Source organism: Eumetopias jubatus, unplaced genomic scaffold (assembly GCF_037043125.1).
Source record: "Eumetopias jubatus isolate StellerSeaLion01/CBP00866 unplaced genomic scaffold, mEumJub1_p1.0 scaffold_1, whole genome shotgun sequence".
Taxonomy (NCBI): domain Eukaryota; kingdom Metazoa; phylum Chordata; class Mammalia; order Carnivora; family Otariidae; genus Eumetopias; species Eumetopias jubatus.
The window spans coordinates 106,608,922-106,627,544 of NW_028274807.1; positions in this window are offsets into that span (position 1 = coordinate 106,608,922).

Sequence of the window (18,623 nt, forward strand, 5' to 3'; positions counted from 1 at the left end):
AAAGGTGACAATAGTGCGTTGTACTACTGAGACTTCTTTTAACCAATGTCTTTGGTAGATGGCAAGGCATAATTAATTGATTTTTCTCTTAGCAGATTTAAAATACCTATTATAGACCTTGTTTCTTTTTCCACTACAGCTTAATCTCTGCCTGATTTGACAGTGCCAAATTTTTAATGTAATCGCTATTTAATTTGGGACTGGGAGCCTTTTCATTTCCTGCCTGTCAAAACTGTTATTAGAATCTTTGTTTTACTCCTTTAAATTGTTGGCAAGGTAAATGGGCATGGAAAACTTTTATTTTTTCCTGGAATTCTGTTTTGGTAGAGGAAAGTCCTGTATCAGGATGGAATAGTTAATGTGCAGGGCTCATGCCCTCTCCTTAAGTGAATAGAAACATTTTTTTATTTATCAGATTATAAATATTGCTTTTAAGGAGGGTTTTTTATGAGTGGCAGATATTTTATAGGAGGAAATAGTTTTATGTAGCAAATTGAAAATTTTATGATTAATTATAATTTCTCTTTTAAAGAATTTGTCAAGTATATAATTTAAAAGATACTAAAACATCAGCAATATTTGCATAGTTTATATGAAGTCTTGAAGCATTGAGAAAAGGTTGCTACGTTTTAATAGTTTTTTATTGGCAATATATAGAAATAACTTTATAACAGTTTTGTGTGAAGAGTAACAAATAGCATGATTGAAATGAACAAGGTACTGGTATAATCCTTAGGAAATTATAAATCTCTCAGATCTAGTACTCTAGCCAATTACAATTAATCAGTCACTATTATAAAGTATAAAAATTAAAGCCTATCCCTATTTTCACCAAAATGACCTTATTTGTTGGAAAAAGTTTACTTTTTATAGCCTTATAGTTAATGAAAGTGAAATTTTTATCACATGCATCTATAAAATTAGGAAAATATAAAATCAGGGCAAAAATCTGATGTTTTAAAAAGTTTGACATATTTGGTAAATTGATAGATTACCACTGTCAAGTTATATCAATGAATCTAGATCCTATTGTCCTAAGAGATTGTTTTATGTAAGAATTAGTGTAAAATTGAAAAAATACACAGTGTTAAAAGTTGTCGTTGTTGGGGTCTTTATGAAATCACTGCATCCATGTACAGTTTTGAATTAAAAATGCACAACACAAAATAATTTCTATTATCATTTTTGAAAGACCTAACATTAGCTTTGATAGTTTAGCATTATTTAAGTGTTTTAGTATATGTGAAATGTTTATTTGGTTAATTTATTTTCAAATGTTAATAATATTAAATATTTATGCAATGTTTAAATATTTGGAGTATATTTGAAATAAATTCTCCAGATTTTTGCATAAAGGATTATTTAAGTGCTCAAAATGATTGCTTCACAATTGATCTCTAAAAAATAAAATATTAACAAAATATACTTGTTTTCATGTTTATTAAGTACTAGCCAAATTTACCTGCAAATGATTCATGTTAAAATTATACTAGATTGACATTATATAATTAAAAGCAAGGTAATTTCAAGAGGTGTACACCTACCACCAAACCGTTTTGTATTGTTTTTTAATGAAGCCAGCCTGAATCATTGTATCTTCCATTAGTAACCTGGGTAAAAGGGAGAATAGATGGAGGCATAACACTGTATGGATAGTTTGGGATTATAAAGAATTTCACTGGGAAACTATTATAAAATCATTTTTTTAAGATTTTATTTACTTGAGAGAAAGAGAGCAAGAACATGAGCAGGGGAGAGGGGCAGAGGGAGAGGGAGAAGTAGACTCCCTGCTGAGCAGGGAGCTGATGTCTGGCTCGATCCCAGGACCCTGGGACTGTGACCTGAGCTGAAGGGCTGAAGGCAGATGCTTAACCGATTGGGCCACCCAGGCGCCCCAAAATCTCTTATTTTTTAAACATTTGTTATTGGATATAGGCTTCTTTAGTAGTTACAATTTTAAAGAATTTATTTAAATTAAAAGACAGTTTGGGATTATAGAGAAAATATTGTTTCTCCACAGTTAGAACTTTCTGAGCAAATTTTACTAAAACTTGGGACCTGTGCTGAAAGAGAAGCCTTTGAAGCTAAGTTGTAACTGAATATAGAGAAACCAGAGTGTATTAGTCTGCGAGGGGCATCATAACAAAATACTACAGACTAGGTGGCTTGGACCGCCGAAATTTATTTTCTCACGGTTCTGGAGGATGGAAATTCCAAGATCAAGGTGGCAACAGGTTTGGTTTCTCCCAAGGCCCATCTCCTTGGTTTAGAGACTGCCACTTTCTGCCTTTACCTGAACCTCCTCTGTGCACACACATTCCTGGTGTCTCTTCCTCTTTAAGGACACCAGTCCTACTGGATTAGGGCTCCACCCTTATTACTTTATTTAACCTTAATTACCTCTATAAAGGCCCTGGCTCCGAATATTATCACATTGTGGGTTAGGGCTTCAACATACGAATTTGGGAGGAACACAATTTAGTCAATAATACAAGAGATATTTACTCCTCTGATATGCACATTTCAAAGGAGATGAGACTTGGGAACATGGATACATCTATGGGTTATAAATCTGGAGACATGTCTTGTTTTTCCCCTGAAGACATATTTACATTCCAAAGGGTAAAAACCCAGGATCCTTCCTAAGGAGAACCTGTTTATATTAAGGACATAAGGTTTCTCTTCCAGGTGCCTGGGTGGCTCAGTCTGTTAAGCGTCTGCCTTTGGCTCAGATCATGATCCCAGGGTCCTGGGATCGAGCCCCGCATGGGGCTACCTGCTCAGCGTGGAGCCTGCTTCTCCCTCTCCCACTCCCCCTGCTTGTGCTCTGTCAAATAAATAAATAAAATCTTTAAAAAAAAAATTTCTCTTCCTTTCTCTGGGAGAGAGGAGGACTTCCATATAGCTGTCCTATATAGTTCCCAGGTTCATATTTTGAGGCTCCTCGCCTACAGTACAAACCCTAGAATATATAGTCTCATCGGTCTGATAAGCTGTTATCAGTCTGGTTCTCATTGGTTACCACACAGGTGAGAATTGGTGTGTGGGGAACCAGTGTGGTTATTTTAAATAGTAAATCTATTCCTGCTTCAGAAATGTCATGTGTACTTCCAGTACAATGTGAATAAATTATAATAGTCATGTTTTATCTGATGTTTCTTGAATTGTGTTCATTTTTCTGGTTCTATTATGGTCAGAAGCCTAGAATAATGAAAGTCTGGGTGTTATTTTTTAAGTTTTATTTTTATTCTGTTTTTTTTACCCTATTGGCTATTCTTTATTTCTATCTTTTTATTATTTTTAAAACATTTTTTAAAGATTTATTCATTCATTAGAGAGAGCAAGCGTGAGCATGGTGGGAGGGGCAGAGGCAGAGGGAGAGAGAATCCCAAGCAGACTCCCTGCTGATCATGACCCAAGACTCTGAGATCATGACCTTAGCCGAAATCAAGAGTCTGACACTTAACTGACTGAGGCACCCAGGTGCCCGTTTAATTTTTTTTTTAAGATTTTATTTACTTAGAAAGAAAGAATGAGACAGAGAGAGCATGAGAGGGGGGAGGGTCAGAGGGAGAAGCAGACTCCCAGCCGAGCGGGGAGCCCAATGTGTGACTCAATCCCAGGATTCCAGGATCATGACCTGAGCTGAAGGCAGTCGCTTAACCAACTGTGCCACCCAGGTGCCTGCCCCTTTAATTTTTTTAAAATATTTTATTTTTAAGTAATCTCTATACCCGTTATGGGGCTTGAACTTAGAACCCCGAGATCAAGAGTTGCATGCTCTACCCACTGAGTTAGCCAGGTGCCCCTATTTTACATATATATGTATGTGTGTGTGTGTGTGTGTGTGTGTGTGTGTATTAAAGTTTATTTAAGTAATCTCTACACCCAACATGGGGCTCAAAGTCACGACCCTGAGATCGAGTCACATGCTGTTCTGAGCCAACCAGGTGCCCCTTTATTTTTTATTTTTATTTTAATTCCAGTATAGTTAACATACAATGTTATATTAGCTTCAGCATATAATATAGTGAGTCAACAATTCTGTACATCAACGAGTGCTCATCAAGATAAGTATACTCTTAATCCCCTTCAACTATTTGACCCATCCCTCCACCCACCTCCCCTCTGGTAGCCACCTGTTTGTTCTGTAGAGTTAAGAGTTGTTTTTTGGTTTGTATCTTTTTTTTTCTTTGTCTATTTGTTTTGTTTATTAAATTTCACATAGGAGTGAAATCATATGGTATTTATCTTTCTCTGACTGATTTATTTTGCTTAGCATTATATTCTAGATCTATCCATGTTGTTGCAAGTGGCAAGATTTCCTTTTTGTGAATGAATAATATTCCATGTGTATATTCCACCTCTTTATCCATTCTTCTATTGATGGACACCTGGGTTGCTTCCATAATTTGGCTATTATAAGTAATGCTGCAATAAACAGGAGTGCATTTTTCATTTCGGATTAATGTTTTTGTATACTTTGGGTGAATACTCAAGAGTGCAATTATCGGATTATATGGTAATTCTATTTTTAATTTTTTGAGGAACCTCCATACTGTTTTACAAAGTAGCTGCACCAGTTTGCATTTTCACCAAGAGTACACAAGGGTTCCTTTTTCTCCACATCCTCACCAACACTTGTGTTTTTGAAAGCCTGGGTTTTAGAACCAAGAGTTCTGTCTCAAGTGACTAGATGTTTCCTTTTATATTTTCTTCTGGTTCAAATGGGACAAATTATCCAAGTAGTTCAATTTAAAGTGATAATAAAGTATACTCCTGTGGGTAGAAGAAATTTTATATCTAGTATTTTAGTAGTAAGGTGTGAGTTTAAGCAAAAATTGGATGTTTTATCTGAAGAAATCTGACCCTATAAGTCAGGAAATGGAAATTATTACAAAAGCAGAAAGAATTCTGGGTTAAAAAATGGTAAAAACCATTTCAAAATAACGCTTTCACAAGTTTTTGAACATTTTTGTTTATTAGGTTGATAACTTCTGACGAAAGGAAAAATAAAGGTTTTGTATTTTTTTGTCCTTTATTTCTTTCTAGTCATCTAAAGAAAAAACAATTTTTTTAATGTTTTATTTATTTATTCATGAGAGTCAGAGAGAGAGAGAGGCAGAGGCAGGGGGAGAAGCAGGCTCCCTGCCGAGCAGGGAGCCCGATGCGGGACTCAATCCCAGGACCCTGGGATCATGACCTGAGCCGAAGTCAGACGCTCAACCATCTGAGCCACCTATGTGCCCCGAAAAAACAATTTTTTTAAGATTTTAGTTTTATGTAATCTCTAAACCCAATGTGGGGCTCAAACCTACAACCCTGAGATCAAAAGTCACATGCTCTACTGACTAGGCCAGCCAGGCACCCCCCAATATTTTTTAAAAATGCTGATCATGGGACATCTGGGCGGCTCAGCCAGTTGAGCCTCTGGCTCTTGATTTTGACTCAGGTCATGATCTCATGGTCATGGGATTGAGTCCCATGTTGGACTCTGAGTCTGCTTGTCCCTCTCCTTCCCCTTCTGCCCTCCTCCCTCCCTCTGCTGTGCTCTCACTAATACATAAAATCTTCTAAAAAAAATGCTTATCAGATATTGCCTGAACTCAGAGACCAACTTATAGATGGGTCATGATGTATATATAGTCAGAGGTATGCAAAAGCTATGGTTTTGCAGAGTATAAGCATTGATTTATTAGTGATTACCTTTTTTAACTGCCAATTTCTAATAAAATGAAATTGAAGGAGAGATAAATTAAAGACCATCAAAGTAAACAGGGTCTACACTAGAATATTAACATTGGAAAAGGAACAGGAGAAATCGATTCTAGAGATTATGAAGTTGAATTACAAGGACAGTTGGTTGCTATAGGAAGCAAGGACATGAGCTTTTGAGTGTAGATGATTGTAGGAAATGGGGGTGGAAGAGTAGCTTTGAAAGAGGCAATTTTAATCAGAATATAGTAGTATGAATGTGAAAAGGGACTTGTTTCCAAATTTATTTTCCTAAGTAATTGAGACTTGTCCATGGGAGAAGGTGAGTTCAGGAACTTCCTATGTCACCATCTTGAACTAGAACATATAATTTTCCTAATGGCTAGTGATGTTGAACATCTATTCTTCCTCTAATACCATGTTCCCATTGCTTTTGTGAAGGTAGTATCCTATTGGCTCTCCTGGAAGACATGTTCAGATAGCACATTCTCTGGTTTTATGTAGTAAGTCCATTCTAATATTGTGATCTTTCTTTTTGACGCATTCCTCATATTCTGCTAAGGTAGTTCTAGCATCTTCACCCTCGTTTACTGTAGGCAACGATTGTGTCATTGCTTTAAGGAACCATCCCACTTGTGTAGTAGACTTGGCTTTCGGTGTCCTTCCCAGAATGCCCACTAGCCATATATTCTGCTTCCTGGGTCCAACATCTATAAGAGTCACTCCCAAAGGTGTTTTCACAGTCTTTGCTGGTACATTAAACCTAGTTCTCTAATTTTCTCCATAAGCAAGATTTTTCCTCCTCTCACAGGTGTGGTCTGTCTCTACTTGGGGTTATGCTGAGACTGACCATCTTATTGGCCTGGAAGCAATGAGTGGAGGCTATACAGACCCCAGAGGCATTTGTCACCCCTAGTAAGCTGAAGTTACATGGAAGCAGAAACTGAGAGCTGTGATATGCATAAACTATGAGGCAGATAACAGAGTTACTGAATTTCCTGTGTTGCTAGAATGATGCAAGTTTACATTTGTGGTCCCAGCAAAATTATTATTGGAACTTTTTTACAATGCAGAAATGTCCTGGTTTTGATCTTAAATTGTATGGTCCACCCTAGTGATAGAGAAGAGGGTAAGGAAGCCAATTTCGTAGTGGGAAGAATAAAAAGGGAAGTGTAAATGGAATAAGAAAAAGCAAAGTCGTGTTGGTGATGAAGCACTAGCATGAAGAGTGTGAAGATGTGAATCCTAAACCTTTACTAGAGATATTTTACAGTGTCTGAAGCCCTGCTCTGTTTGGAGTCCTAACATCATTTTGTGAGGTTCCTTTCTCTCCTACTTCTACTTTTTTTTTTAAAGATTTATTTATTTATTTTGAGAGAGTGAGAATGAGAGAAAGAGAGAGAGCACATGAGAGCGGGGAGGGTTAGAGGGAGAAGCAGGCCCCCCGCCAAGCAGGGAGCTCGATGCGGGACTCGATCCCGGGACTCCAGGATCATGACCTGAGCCGAAGGCAGTCGCCCAACCAACTGAGCCACCCAGGCGCCCTCTCCTACTTCTACTTTACTTAACACTGACAGCGCAGCTCCTCTTATTTGAGGTAGACAAAGCAAATCTCTGTCCGTGGCCAAGAGACGAGCCCAACTAAAACAAGTATTGTCATACCACAAATGCTGAACTAAAGGATATATGTTAACATATTTCAGATTTTGTCTGTTAATGGCCAGATGAATGCCCTGAAGTGAAAGTAAACTGTGCATGTAAATTTAATAAGCACTAAGTATTGTGGTGATAACCCCAGTAGGCAAATATTTCAGGGTTTTACCCTCCAGTTTTCTAAATCTGGCTTATAGATAGAGTGGAATGGCAGAGAAGTGGGCTATACACGTAGGACAATACTGTAAGGAATATTTAATTCTGTTAATGATATAAGGATCACAAGAATTGCAAGATGACATTACAAAAATATATATATCCTCCTTACTATGTGGGTGAATCTATCATAATCTTTGATTCTCACATTGATTCAACAAATTTTTTTATCATCTTTTCTACAAAATGTACACTGTGGAAAGAATAAAAGTGTCTTGACATGTCTTTCTCCTTTAGAGATTCATAATTTTCTGAGCAAATAAAAGGCAATGAAAGAACTGAGGAGACAAAGATAATTGTGTTTAGGAGAACGCTCTGGAGAGGGGGTTGTATCTTTTATATGCTTGCTTCATCCCCCTTTTTTTTTTTAAAGATTTTATTTATTTATTTGACAGTGAGATACCCAGCGACAGAGGGAACACAAGCAGGTGGAGTGGGAGAAGGAGAAGCAGGCTTCCCGCCGAGCAGGGAGCCCAATGCAGGACTCGATCCCAGGACCCTGAGATCAGGGCCCAAGCCGAAGGCAGACACTTAACGACTGAGCCACCCAGGTGCCCTGCTTCATCCCTTTCTGAAGGCACGTGTCATGTTCAGCATCCCAAGCTTAAGGCAGCTCAGGCTTTTTTCTTAAACTTAAGTGGCCATGTTTTTGGCCACTTAACCTTGTCATACTTCAGCTGGTTGTGTTAAAGGAGTGAGCCCCTGACTGAAAGACAGCCAATAAATAGATCAGCTATCAGTCCACTATGTGGGTGGGCATGAAAACTTTGCTTGATAATGTTAGGGAGCAAGAATTTCTGGAGTAAGAATCAAATTGATGTGAGACAGATTAACAGGAGAAAATCAAATTTAATAGGCATATGTAAGGGGAATCTGCATAGACGTGGAAATTCCAAAGACAGACAAAATGAAGTATATATGTCATTCTGAACTGAGAAGGGGTAAGGGGTCTGGGATTTTAGAGGAAAGGAATGCATTTCACAGGGCAATAAGAAGACCAGATGTTTGGGGTACCTGGGTGGCTCAGTTGGTTGAGCGACTGCCTTCGGCTCAGGTCATGATCCTGGAGTCCTGGGATCGAGTCCCGCGTCGGTGCTCCCTGCTCAGCAGGGAGTCTGCTTCTCCCTCTGACCCTCTTCCCTCTCATGCTCTCTATCTCTCATTCTCTCTCTCTCAAATAAATAAATAAAATCTTAAAAAAAAAGACCAGATGTTTGGTAATTAAATGGTTGCCCTACCATACAGATGGGGCACTCAGATAAAATTTATCTCTGTTAATAACCCTTATTCTGGGAAAGACTCCCAATTCAGATTTTTCCGTGTGGTTAAGGGAGGGACAAACATTTCTCTTGCGCCCACAGAGTCTCAAGGTCTTTAAGCTCAAAATAATCCACGTGCCAAAGTGGCACATTCAGGGGGTCACGGGGGTGCTGCCCCAAACCCCTTCAATAAGAATGATAATGCCTGGACCACTCAGTCTTTTAGGAGGTTATGTGTGTTGGTAGTGGAAGGAGGGTCAGAAATACACAGTGAGGCAGAAATTGAGTTGCTGGCAGTAGATTAATAATATTATTAGGTAGGGATCAATGAGCTGCTCCTGAGAAAGGGGGCAATGTTGGTGGCTAACTCAAATAGAGCCATATTAGTTCCTGAACGACTTGGGCTCCCAAACTACATTCTAGACATAAGACCTAGCTATATTAGAATTCCTGATCATTGCCTGGCAATTGGCTTGAGCTTCCAGGGTTCCTAATTTCTACAAGTTTCATTATGCTTTCGAAACTTCAGAAAAAGCAAGGTATAATTTACATATAGTAAAGTATACAAGTCAATTTCAATGGTATTCAGTAACTTTGCTCCAATATAGTTCTGTTCCCTCGTCTCTTCTTTTGTGCTATTATTGTTATACAAACTATATCTTTATATATTATAAGCCCATCAACACAGTTTCATAATTATTACTTTGTCCAGTTGTCTTAATCATACAGGAGAAGGAAAGATTATAAACAAAAATACATCTATACAGTATTTTATATTTACCTATGTAGTTACCTTTCCTGGTACTCTTTAATTCTTCAGGTGAATTCATGTTACTAGTTTTACTCCCCTTAATAGCTGTGGGATTGAATTGGTCTGGAAGAAAATGGAAAGGCATGAACGGAAAGAGTATGACAAAATACAGGAAGAGGGAGGTTAGGTAGAGATTTTCCCATGTAGAGAATTAAAGAGGATACCTCTCATTCAACTAATACTTAACAAGATTTTCCTGTGCATCAGGAACTATGCTCAGCACTGGCTATTCAGTCATAGACACAGACATAGTAAGGACACACAGTCTCTGACCTACAGGCTAGTGGAAAAGGAAGGGAATAAAAAGAAAGCCTGTCAATCCATTAAATTACAAATTAAATTTTGTGTTGTGTGTGGTGAGGATTACCCGAGTTAGAGTGTTTAGAAAAGACCTCGTTGCGGATATGATATTTGTTTGTTTGTTTTTCTTAAGATTTTATTTTTAAGTAATTTCTACACCCAACATGGGGCTCGAACTCATAACCCTGAGATCAAGAGTCGCATGCTGACTGAGCCAGGCACCCCCTTGATATGATATTTAAATTGAGATCTGAAGAATAAGGAGGCAGCTTCGTGGGTGAGAGGGATGAGGATTTAGGGCGTTCTAGGTAGGGCAAGCAATAAGTGCAAAAGCTCTAAGGCAGAGGGATGAACTTGCCATGTTGGAGATCAGAGAGATCAATGTACTCAGTGTGCTTGAGGCAAAATGAATGAAGTGGGGGGTAGAAAAGAAGAGCTTGAGAGATAAGTAAGTCCTTGATTATGTAGCACCCTGTATATGAGCTTAAGGCGTTTTTGTTTTGTTTTTTTAAGATTTTATTTATTTATTTGACAGAGAGAGAGAGAGAGAGAGAACACAAGCAGGGGGGAGCTGCAGGCAGAGGGAGAAGCAGGCTTCCTGCTGAGCAGGGAACCCAATGTGGGGCTCGATCCCAGGACCCTGGGATCATGACCCGAGCCAAAGGCAGACGCTCAATGACTGAGCCATCCAGGCACCCCGAGCCTAAGGAGTTTTGACATTACTTGAAGCATAAGGGAAAGCCATTTAAGCAGAGGTAATAAACTGATAGTCTGTAGTCTCTGCCTCAAGACATATTCTATACCTAGTACAGTGTTTTGCCAAAAATTTTAATTTCAAAACGGAAATTTCATATAAAAGTTTGAATTTGCAGCTTTTCTTGAAAAAAGCTGAAGATCTCTCCATATTGGACTCCAGCTGTTTGGTGGAAGTTGGTTGTAATGCAATGTTGGGGTTTTCCCAGGCAAGTGCAAAGGAGGCAGAGGGGGGTTGGAGTTGAAGCTATTTTTAAGGGAGTGATTATTACGGTAAACCACAGAGCCCAAGCTGAGTAAGGTGGAAATCAAAGACTAGATGGGGCTGATGGTGGATGGACATGATGGTTCAGTGGACTGGTCATCCTAACTGAGCTCAAAGAGTTATTGCCATAAGTTTCACTAGTGAACCAGAAGAACAAGAGGTTGTGGTGGGAGAGAGCAATGTTAGGGCTTTGATTACAGATGTGGCCATTTCTGGCAAGGCAAGACCCAGAGTATAACCATGGGAGGGGACGGCTAACTTGGGGTAGAGGAAAAAGTCACTGGGTATGAGACAGTCAACCACTTGAGAAATCAGAATAATAACAGGAATTGAACTGAAGAGAAAGACTTTAAGTCAGATTCTAGTCTTCAATGAATAAGAGAGAGTGACCCGGAGATCGCAAGATGACAATCTTTTTTTTTTAAAAGATTTTATTTATTTATTTGATAGAGAGAGACAGCGAGAGAGGGAACACAAGCAGAGGGAGTGTGAGAGGGAGAAGCAGGCTTCCCGCGGAGCAGGGAGCCCAATGCAGGGCTCGATCCCAGGACCCTGGGACCATGACCTGAGCCGAAGGCAGACGCTTAACGACTGAGCCACCCAGGTGCCCCCCTTTTTTTAATTAATTAATTTTTTTATGTAGTGTTCCATGATTCATTGTTTGCCTATTACACCCAGTGCTCCATTCAATACGTGCCCTCCTTAATACCCATCACCAGGCTAACCCATCCCCCCACCCCTCTCCTCTCTAGAACCCTCAGTTTGTTTCTTAGAGTCCATAGTCTCTCATGGTTCGTCTCCCCCTCCGATTTACCCCCATCCTTTTTTCCCTTCCTACTATCTTCTTTTTTTTTTTTAAACATATAATGTATTATTTGTTTCAGAGGTGCAGGTCTGTAAATCATCAGTCTTACACAATTCACAGCGCTCACCATAGCACATACCCTCCCCAATGTCTATCACCCAGCCACCCCATCCCTCCCACCCCCCACCACTCCAGCAACCCTCAGTTTGTTTCCTGAGATTAAGAATTCCTCATATCAGTGAAATCATATGATACATGGCTTTTTCTGATTGACTTATTTCGCTTAGCATAATACCCTCTAGTTCCATCCACGTCGTTGCAAATGGCAAGATTTTGTTTTTTTTAATGGCTGCATAATATTCCATTGTATATATATATACCACATCTTCTTTATCCATTCATCTGTTGATGGACGTCTTGGCTCTTTCCATAGTTTGACTATTGTGGACATTGCTATAAACTTTGGGGTGCATGTACCCCTTCGGATCACTACATTTGTATCTTTGGGGTAAATACACGGTAGTGCAATTGCTGGGTCATAGTGTAGCTCTATTTTCAACTTTTTGAGGAACCTCCATCCTGTTTTCCAGAGTGGCTGCACCAGCTTGCATTCCCACCAACAGTGTAGGAGGGTTCCCCTTTCTCCGCATCCCCACCAACATCTGTCATTTCCTGACTTGTTAATTTTAGCCATTCTGACTGGTACGAGGCGGTATCTCACTGAGATTTTTGGATTTCCCTGATGCCAAGTGATGTTGAGCACTTTTTCATGAGTCTGTTGGCCATTTGGATGTCTTCTTTGGAAAAATGTCTGTTCATGTCTTCTGCCCATTTCTTGATTGGGTGTTGAGCTTGATAAGTTCTTTATAGATTTTGGATACTAGCCCTTTATCTGATATGTCATTTACAAATATCTTCTCCCATTCTGTCGGTTGTCTTTTGGTTTTATTGACTGTTTCCTTTGCTGTGCAAAAGCTTTTTATCTTGATGAAGTCCCAATAGTTCATTTTTGCCCTTGCTTCCCTTGCCTTTGGTGATGTTTCTAGGAAGAATTTGCTGTGGCTGAGGTCGAAGAGGTTGCTGCCTGTGTTCTCCTCTAGGATTTTGATGGACTCCTGTCTCACATTTAGGTCTTTCATCCATTGTGAGTCTATTTTTGTGTGTGGTGTAAGGAAATGGTCCAGTTTCATTCTTCTGCGTGTGGCTGTCCAATTTTCCCAACACCATTTGTTGAAGAGACTGTCTTTTTTTCCATTGGACATTCTTTCCTGCTTTGTCGAAGATGAGTTGACCATAGAGTTGAGGGTCCATTTCTGGGCTCTCTATTCTGTTCCATTGATCTATAAGTGTGTTTTTGTGCCACTATCATACTGTCTTGATGATGACAGCTTTGTAATAGAGCTTGAAGTCCGGAATTGTGATGCCGCCAGCTTTGCTTTTCTTTTTCAACATTCCTCTGGTTATTCAGGGTCTTTTCTGGTTCCATACAAATTTTAGGATTATTTGTTCCATTTCTTTGAAAAAAGTGGATGGTATTTTGATAGGGATTGCATTAAATGTGTAGATTGCTCTAGGTAGCGTTGACATCCTCACAATATTTTTCTTCCAATCCATGAACATGGAAAGTTTTTCCATTTCTTTGTATCTTCCTCAATTTCTTTCATGAGTATTTTATAGTTTTCTGAGTACAGATTCTTTGCCTCTTTCGTTAGATTTATTCCTAGGTATCTCATGGTTTTGGGTGCAATTGTAAATGGGATCGACTCCTTAATTTCTCTTTTTTCTGTCTTGTTGTTGGTGTATAGAAATGCATCTGATTTCTGTGCATTGATTTTATATCCTGCCACTCTACTGAATTCCTATATGAGTTCTAGCAGTTTTGGGGTGGAGTCTTTTGGGTTTTCCACATAAAGCATCATATCATCTGCAAAGAGTGAGAGTTTGACTTCTTCTTTGCTGATTCGGATGCCTTTTATTTCTTTTTGTTGTCTGATTGCTGAGGCTAGGACTTCTAGTACTATGTTGAATAGCAGTGGTGATAGTGGACATCTCTGCCGTGTTCCTGACCTTAGGGGGAAAGCTCTCAGTTTTTCCCCATTGAGAATGATATTCGCTGTGGGTTTTTCATAGATGGCTTTTTTACCCTCTATCCCTATACTCTGAAGAGTTTTGATCAAGAATGGATGCTGCACTTTGTCAAATGCTTTTTCTGCATCTATTGAGAGGATCATATGGTTCTTGTTCTTTCTTTTATTAATGTATTGTATCACATTGATTTGCGGTTGTTGAACCAACAATAAGATGACAGTTTTGATCACTCCTGATAGTCCTGAAGAGGATAAGGGTGCAGTAGGATAGCAAGGAAGTGAATGAGCTTTACCTCCTGGTGCTGTGGTACATGGGTGTTTTAGTTATCTCAGGCTGCTACAACAAATTACCATAGCCTGGGCGACTTAAACAACAGATATTTATTTCTCACAGTTTTTAATGCTGGTAAGTTCAAGATTAAGGTGCTGGCAGATTGGATCCCTGCTGAGAGTCCTCTTCCTGGCTTGCAGACTGCCACCTTCTCTCTAGGAGAGAGGGAGATCTGGTCTTTATTCCTTTTTTATAAGAACATCAATCTCATCATAGGTGCTCCACTCTCACGACCTTATCTAAACCTAATTACCCCCCAAAGACCTCACCTGCTAATACCATCACATCAGGGGTTAGAATGTCACATATGAATTTTGAAGGGATACAAACATTCAGTCTATAACACAATGGAATGGTTGACTTTGACTGGAAACCAATGCTAGAAACTGAGGTGTTCCTGTGAGGGGGTCCCCTTTAAATGTTCATTTTTTTCTTTTTCTTTGGATTCTGGGAACAGTCACAATAATACTCAGCTAATTTGTTTTTGTTTATGTTTTTTGTTTTTAAAGACATTTTATCCATTTTTATTTTTTTAAAAAGATTTTATTTATTTATGTATTTATTTATTTTAGAGAGGCAGGGAGGGGCAGAGGGAAAGAATCTCAAGCAGACTCCCTGCTGAATGCAGAGCCTGACATGGGGCTCGATCTTATAACCCTTAGATCATGAACTGAGCTGAAATCAAGATTCAGATGCTTAACCCACTGAGCCACCCAGGCACCCATATCTATCTATCTATCTATCTATCTATCTATCTATCTATCTATCTATCTATCTATTTACTTAATTTACTTTAAGTAGGTTCCACACCTGGCGTGGAGCCCAAAGTGGGGCTTGAACTCACAACCCTGAGATCAAGACCTGAGCTGAGATCAAGAGTCAGACGTTTAACTGACTAAGCCACCCAGGCACCCCCAGTTAATTTTTTAAAAATTACCATTCCACATAGTTAATATCAAACTTTCAATAAAAGTCAAATATAGACTCAGTCTTTGTGTTCATGGTATTGTGGGAAATTGAGGGGCGGGCAATGAATGTAAGCGTGGCTTTTGTGCATACCTCTCTACTCATATAAGCAACATATCCATTGAGTTCTCAGAGGTCACCAGCATCAAAAGGAGCAGGGGTCTTTGGTGAAGCTACCCCAGGAGAATGTTACATCCCTGAATCTGCAGAAATCCTGAGGCAGGCACTACCCTTTCCACATCAGTGGTTAGTGGGATGATGCTGAAATGTTGAGAGGGACACTTTGAGATATCTGGAGGACTTGGAAACACCCAGGTGGCTGATATCTGGGATGTAGAAAAGAAGACTATGGGGTGGAAAGTAGGGAAAATGGACAGAGCTGTCTTCAACTTGGAAAGTGAGGGAGCAGAAAGGACATTGAAACAGCAAAGAAGAATTGGGACAGAATTGCCCATGAAGAAATCTTATTTTTTTCTACTTACTAACTGAAGCTATTCAAAATCTCTTAATATATAGAACTTTTGTTTTTATTTGATATAGTAAGTAAGGATTTTGATAGTGTATCTTTTTAGTTGGATTTTCCCCAATAACATTTGCATTGCACCCTCACTGGAAATTTATACGGATTTATATGTTTTAGCTGATTGCCTTTGTGGGAGGCAGTGTTGTGGTTAAGTGCACATACTGAGCCAATTGGCTGAGTTGAATCCCAGCACAACAGCCCAGCTCACCACTTCTTGACTGGGTGACTTTAGCTACTGGTTTAATCACTCTACATACTTACTCTTTAAAATTGGGATTAATAATAGTGTCTGTCTTATAAAGTCTCTGTGAGGATCAGGGTGTTAATATAAGAAAAGTATTTAGAATGGTGCCTGGCACATAGTAAGGAAGGTTTAAGTATTAGCTAATGTTATTTACTTTCTTTCTATTAGCTATAGTACTGAGGCACTATATTTTTTTTAAGATTTTATTTATTTATTTGACAGAGAGAGAGAGAGGAACAGTGAGAGCAGGAACACAAGCAGGGGGAGTGGGAGAGGGAGAAGCAGGCTCCCCACTGAGCAGGGAGCCTGACACGGGGCCCAATCCCAGGACCCTGGGATCATAACCTGAGCCGAAGGCAGACATTTAACCAACTGAGCCACCCAGGTGCCCCATGAGGCACTACAGTTCTTGAAGGCACTACTTATAATATGTGTTAGGAATATAACATATTCCATTTTGACTCCTAAAGGTAATATGTGCATAAGGTAAAAAAAAAAATTTCCAACGGTATACTTGCACAGTCCAATGTCATAGCCGCTAGCCACATGTGACTATTGAAATTAACTAAATTAATAAAATTAAAAATTTAGTTCCTGAGGCTCCTGGCTGGTTCAGTCAGTAGAGCCTGGGAGTTCAAGCCCCAGGTTGGGCTTAGAGCTTACTTTAAAAAAATAAAAATTCAGTTCCTCAGTTGTACCAGCTACATTTCAAACACACGGCAGCCACATGTGGCTATTCGGTATGAAACTGAACAGTGCAGATGCACAACATTTCCATCATTGCAAAATGTTCTATTAGAGCTGGTAGATAGTTAAACCTCTCAACCATTCCTACCCCAATCCCTCTCCCGAGGGGCAATCACTTGTATAGCTTTTCATGCTTCACACACACACATATTTTTTTACACAAATGTTACCATATCATTTTTTTAAGGATTTTATTTATTTATTTGACAGAGAGAGAGCACAGGAGCAGGGGGAGCGGCAGGCAGAGGGAGAGGGAGAAGCAGCCTCCCTGCTGAGCAAGGAGCCTAACCACCTTTTTGCACTGAAGATATCTCAAAAATTCTTTCTTGACCATTTGCTCCAAACCCCAATAGGTCTTCATCATCTATCATTTATTCCTGCTCTTTCAGGTGACTCTGAGAATAGTAAAGATCCCAGCCAGTACCTCACACCGACCTGGTGCATTTGCAAAACCTGCTTTGGAGAATTAACCACATCTGAGGCAAACAAATAATGTGCTAAGAGTTCATCTTCTTCTGGATTTCTCCAGCATCATTTGGTTCCTCACCAAGGTGAAGTTTGTAGGGGGAAGGAAAAATAAATTTCCTTCTACTCTTCTAGGTTCTTGGCTGAGACACACCTGTAATAAAGACAGATTAACAGAAGAAAAACAGAATTTAAGAACGTGTTTACCTCCTGTATACCTGGGAGATACCAAGGAAAACCGAGTAACTCCCCAAAATGGCCTAAGCCATCCCCTTAAATAACATCTCCAGCTAAAGACTAGAAGATGTTGGGGGATGGGGAGGCCAGTTATGAGAAGTTACCCTGAAAAGCCCAGTAAACAAGGGTAAGGTTGTTATGCAGATTTAAATTCATGCCTTCTCCACTGATAAATTTCTAGAGATTTAGAGTCAGATTTAGTTTCCTTGGTACACACACACACAGAAAGAGAGAGAGAGAGAGAGAGAGAGAGAGACAGAGAGAGACACCTTTACAAATGGAGATGTCCCTTATAAATGTAAATTGTTCTTATAAAAGAGTAACTTTTACTTGGTTTTTAGAACTTGTATCTGCAGTTTCTTAAAAATAATCAGCTCAAGGTAATCCTTATGCCAAAGAGCCATATTTTGGGGTGACCTATTTTGCTCCCGTACATTTGCATCTTTGAGACTTGAGTCTCTCCGTGTGTTGTCAGGGACAGTTTGTCCTAAATCCAATGGTTGTATACGGCATTGATTTGAACAGTGACTTTTCAAAGACACAACGTGATTCAGGAAGCCAAGAAACAACAGCACTTCAGAATTCATGGCACCAACGGAATGATTATTACTTAAGCCACCATTACTAGGGATGGCAGATACACTAAGGAGCTCAGCTACTGCTGGGATAGCGGGGGTGGGTATGGCTTCCGGACTCTTCTTTGTGGTGTGGGGAGGAAAAAGTTTTCCTCTACCTTCTTTGGATCCCTGGCTGGGTCTGAAAATTAAACTGATAAAGACAGAGTAACAGGAGAAAAGGATATAAATTGATTTAATGCAAGTTTTATGTGACATGAGAACTTTCATAAGGAAATAAAGACCTGAAGAAACAGATCTCCAGCTATAGGGAAGGCACTTCTCTCAGGAGGATTTTGTGACCAGTTTCAGGGAAGAAGGGCAAGGGAGGGAGATCGGAATGACCTTCCTGCTCCTGCTGTTTTCTCCGACTCCTTCAGCTTAAAATACTCACTCTGCCAAGGTGCCACTTTTGGGATAGTGTGTCCTGAATCCCATCAGTGGTTTGGAGCTTTCCTCATGCCATTACCAATGCAACTATTTCAATGAAGGCAAGTCACAGGAAGAAAGTAATGCAAAAAATTTTTAAGATTTTATTTATTTGAGAGAGAGAGAGAGCACAAGCAGGGGAAGTGGCAGAAGGAGAGAGAGAAGCAGATGCCTCTGCTGAATAGGCAGCCCAATGCAGGACT